The 5,232-nt window shown below is 42.5% G+C and overlaps 1 pseudogene; it reads right to left on the bottom strand.

Moving 5' to 3' along the window:
- Positions 1–3,080: 3,080 nt before the first annotated feature.
- LOC121821540 (oocyte-specific homeobox protein 6 pseudogene) lies at positions 3,081–4,546 on the bottom strand (annotated as a pseudogene).
- Positions 4,547–5,232: the final 686 nt, after the last annotated feature.

Here is a 5,232-nt window from a genome sequence, read left to right as displayed (position 1 = left end):
AGTCATGGTTCACAAAATTGGAATTTGGTGGTATCTGTACTTTTTTCTGTTCCTGGTTCTCTGTCTCAGGTGACTAAACATTTGTTGGTTGCATCTCTACCAGAAAAATTTTGTCATAGAGCAAGATCTGACAGTGCAGTAATATTTAGAATACACAATGAAATATTTTTAAATGAACTGCAAGAAAAAGCAGCCTTAAAAGGCCATGGTGTCACACAACCTTTAATCTTAGCACTAGGGACATAGAGGCAGGTGGATCCCTGAGTCCTTGGCTAGGCTGGTCTACCTAAATACAGTTCCAGGAAAGCTGGGGATATAAAAAGAAACCTGTTTCAAATGAATAAAGTAAAGAAAACAAGTAGATTTTCTTTTTAAAATTTAGTGAATGGGGTATAGACCTAAAGAGAAAGTCTCAAAAGACAGAACACAGATGCCAGAGCAACTGTTTTGAATGTAGTTAAACAGGCTGGGTATGTTGGATTACTCCTTTAATCCCAGCACTCAGGAGGCAGAGACAGGAGGATCTTTGTGAAGGTCACTTCATCCTGTTATATACTAAGATCTGCAGGACAGTTAGGTCAATTTGTAGTGAGCTCTTTTCTCAAAAACAAACAAACAAATAACCAAAACAAACAAACAAAAAGGAAAAAAACAAATGAACAAACCCAATAGGCAGGAAAGTAGTGGCTCATGCCTTTAATCCCAGCACTTATCAGGCAAAAGCAGGCAGATCTCTGAGATCAAATGCACTTGGGTCTACCTGGTTCAGAAGACAGCCAAGGCTACACACAGAAATGCCATCTCAAAATTATGTATATGTCATATTGAGCAATAAGATCAATGCAAATTGAAACTACTCTGAGATATTCTTAGCTAATCAGAGTGGTCAAGATTTAAAAAAAGGACACCTTATATTGTGGAAGATGTGGACAAAGAGGAACACTTATTTCTTGCTGGTGGGAGTGCAAACTGTTGCAGCCACTATAGAAACAATGTGGATATTCCTCAAAAGATGACAAAACAGGGCTTGGGTTGCAGGTCTGGAATGCCAGCCAGTCAGGCCTGAGGTAGCCAGGCTGCATTTCAGAGCTGTCAGGGCAAGTCAGTGGGACCCTGTACCCAAACTAAAAATAGAAGGGTAGAGTGGCCACATTGGCTCTTCTAATACAGGAGTTTGCCACAAAGTCTGGTGACATATGAGAGTAAGAGGGTGGGAGAAAAAAAAATCCAACTCCTACGAGTTTTCCTATGACATCTATGTTGCTGGAGGGCTTCTCTCCTCGTTCCACCAAACCCCGCAGTCCCACAATCCACGTATAAAATAATCACTCAGACGCTTATAATACTTATAAACTGTATGGCCGTGGCAGGCTTCTTACTAACTGTTTTTATATCTTAAATTAACCCATTTTTATAAATCAATACCTTGCCACGTGGCTGGTGGCTTACCGGTGTCTTTACATGCTGTTTGTCGTGGTGGTGGCTGCAGTGTCTTTCCTCCTTCTTCCTGTTTCCCCAATCCTACTCTCTCCTTGTACCGCCTATACTTCCTGTCGGGTCACTGGTCATCAGTGTTTTATTTATATAGAGCGATATCCACAGCACATTTACACCTGTATAGTGAGCTGTGACTGCTGGCAGCCACATAAACATATATTAAAGAAGGCTGGGATATACTTCTATGCTGAGCTGTGTCATAGCATATACTGAGTATGGCTTTATATTATGTAATTACATGTTGTGCTGACATATAAGTATATCACTATTATTGTCTTTATATAGCTCTTTAAGGGGTCCTGCCACCCAGTTCCCTAATAAATAACACATGGAGATGTATTTTTTTTTTTTTTTCGAGACAGGGTTTCTCTGTGTAGCTTTGCGCCTTTCCTGGAGCTCACTTGGTAGCCCAGGCTGGCCTCGAACTCACAGAGATCTGCCTGTTTCTGCCTCCCGAGTGCTGGGATTAAAGGCATGCACCACCACCCCCCGGCTTGGAGATATATTCTTAATTATGAATGCCCTGTCTTAGTTTCACTTGTTTTTTGCCAGCTTTCCTTAACTTAAATTATCCTGTCTACCTTTTGCCTCTGGGATTTCCCATTCTCTTACTACTGTAAATCTTACTCTTACTCTGTAGCTTGCTGTGTGGCTGTGTGGCTGTGTGACTGGCCCGGGATGTCCTCCTCCTTCTCTGGGTGCTAGATGCTCTCTCAGATTTTCCATTCTATTTATCCTCTCTGCCTGCCGGCTCCAGCTATCCTTTCTCCTTCCTCACAATTGATTCTTCAGCTCTTTATTAGCCCATCAGGTGTTCTGAACAGGCAAAGTAACAAAGCTTCACAGAGTTAAACAAATGCAACTGAAACAAAAGCAACACACCTTAAAATAATATTCTATAACACACCAGGTATATGCATTGTCCCTGGAAAAAGAATTATCCCTTAGAGTGAGCTCCCATATGCTTGAACCCACAGTCACCTCCAATATATACTAAACAAAGGGAACATTTTATTCCCATGGACTCTGTGGAGTTGGGAGCTGTGACAGGATTTTCCAAACATGATTAAAAACCATTATTACTCTATGGGACTAGAGAGAGAGAGAGAGAGCTCAGTGGTTAAGAGCACTTGTTACTCTTGTATAGACCCTGGGTTCTGTTCCAAGCACCCACCTGTAGTTCTCAAAGGTCTGTTGTTTTATTCGCAGAAATCCTCAGCCCTCTTTGGGCCTTAAGACCCCATCTAGTGCATACATGCATGCAGGCATTCACATGTACAAATATTTGGGGAAATACAACAGCCATTCTGGCAAGAACAAATTATTTTAAAAATTCTTGCATAAAATATTTTATATTTTTATTAAACTAACATGTAAGACAATAAGACTTAATATTTTAAAACATTTTTGAAATAATTTTAGTACGTGGACAATATAGGCCTGAAACTAATACAGAATAGCCTGCATCAGTCTCCCAAAACCTTAGATTAAGTTCTTGAATTATCACACTTCTGCATTGATATGAAAATTTCTGGGCATGGACTGCTCTATTGTGAGAGGTATTATGTAGTCAGAAACTAACTTCAAGTCTCTGAGCACTCCCCTTGGCGTAGATCCTCATATATCAACTTCCAGAGCTGTTCAGAAGATGGATGTAAGTACTGAACAACATCTGGGCTTCTGGGTGAAGCTCTGGTGGAAACTGCAGCTTCCACTGAGGCTGGACCATCAGTCACTGCTGGGTCAGTCTGGACTTCAACTACTGGGAGTTTCCCAGGGTTGGGAGGTGCAGCAGGGGCTTGACCATCAAGCAGGTCCTCTTGGGAACTACACCTTGAATCTTCAACAGCCTGATCATTATTGAGAGAAGCTTTCATGCTGGGTTTGATGTTGGGAATGGAGCCCACAGTAGATGTGCCTGGAGACAAGGACCCCACATTGGCAGTGACCGATAACTGACCAGGAGAGTGGGTTGGCACAGAAACATCTTGAGAGCTTGCAGTTGATTCTGGGAGTGATTCCTTAACATTCTTGAGTTCCTCCCGTTTGTACCTAGCACGTTGGTTCTTGAACCATATCTGGAAGGACAAAAACAATTGTCAGAGGAAGACCCGTGTGGCCAGGTGAAAATGCTGATTGGAAATCTTGTCTCTGTCAACTACCCCCATAAAAACAAAGGTCTGGAGCTCCAAAAAAATCTAAGAGGTAGGATAGTTCATGATTCGACATGAAAGGAAAAGTATCTGCAGCTAGAATATCTAGGCTTTTAAAATGGTCGTTTTGTCTGGGTCACTGAGACCTGCCAAGGTGAAAATATGGCTCTATAGTGGTACTGAGATTGAAGAAACACCAGATCCAGTTATGGATGCACATAGGTGTAACTTCCTCGAGTGTCCATGTTGCCCCAAGCATGATGAATCATGGAGAGTTTGTATTCTGATAAATTTACAGGTTCCATGGCTAGCTATTCTGGCTGCAGGAGAGAGATAACAATAGAAATACAGACCTTGATCTCATATTTGGTAACACCAATCAGTAGTGCCAGCTTCACCCTTTGCTCCAAGTCTGGGTACATGTGCTGATTAAAATGTTCTAAGAGGAGGAGCTTCTGTTCGTGGGAATACACGGTACGTTCCTTTCGTTGCTTCCTCGGACCTTTACGGCAAACTTGCTGGTCACCATATTTCTCTGAACCCTGGGAATACACGGTACGTTCCTTTCGTTGCTTCCTCGGACCTTTACGGTAAACTTGCTGGTCACCATATTTCTCTGAACCCACCATAGGGCCTAGGGAACTCTCACAACCAGAACTCACTGAGGAACTTGAGGGCATCTGGTGACTAGGATGCACTGATTGGGTTCCCAGCGTTGGGGGACCTGGATGCCTTGGGAGACTTGGTTTCCTTGATGGTCCTGGAGACTCCTGGCGGCCTAGGCTCCTTACAGGATCTGAGTGCCATTGGAGATTTGATTGCATTAGTGTTCTTGGAGGAAATAGGGGACTTGTAGACATTGGCAGACTTGACTTCCTTGCAGAATCTTGAGCCATCTGGAAACCTGTTTCCAAAGGTGCATATGAATGTAGTTAGAAATCTGGATGTGAGGGAGGAATTTGAGGAATATGGGGCCTTAAGTTTCTTGATTTTGCTGAATCTTTTGGGAGACACCTATGCACTGGTGGACATGGAAGTATACTGGGTTGTAACCGACTTTAAGTAAGTTCATGTACTGGAGATCCTGGAAGGAGGCAAATGGATCACACAAGCTCCACAGATCTTATATTACAACATTAATAGGTTGGAGCATTTTTCCAATGTCATTTGTAGCAGGAATGACTTTAGGTCTTCAAACTTTCTCTCTACCTGACCCTTTTCCCATGTATAGCTCATATGGTAGACCTCACCCTCCAGACACACATACAAACTACAGAATGCTACCAAAGGCTCTTCCTAACGTATCACACTCTCTCTCCCACCAAGATAACCCCTCCACAAACCCACCATATACACACTACATTCAGGCCACCAACTCACTTTGTCTGGACCCACTGTCGGTTGGAGTTTTACTCCGAAAACCTGGGCTTAAATATTTTCTCCAAATAGAAGAACAACAATATCCTAGTTGTTCAGGAAGCCTGTATCAGGGAAGAACTTAGTTTACTGGCCAAGACCCAGAAAGCTTTCTTGACATCTTCAGGTGATTTAAATTAGCTACTAAAACCATTGCAAACTTAAT

This window comes from Peromyscus maniculatus, chromosome 12, assembly GCF_049852395.1.
Source record: "Peromyscus maniculatus bairdii isolate BWxNUB_F1_BW_parent chromosome 12, HU_Pman_BW_mat_3.1, whole genome shotgun sequence".
Classification (NCBI taxonomy): Eukaryota; Metazoa; Chordata; class Mammalia; order Rodentia; family Cricetidae; genus Peromyscus; species Peromyscus maniculatus.
Note: the sequence above shows the minus strand (reverse complement) of the source record. Positions and strands in the feature narration are given on the sequence as shown.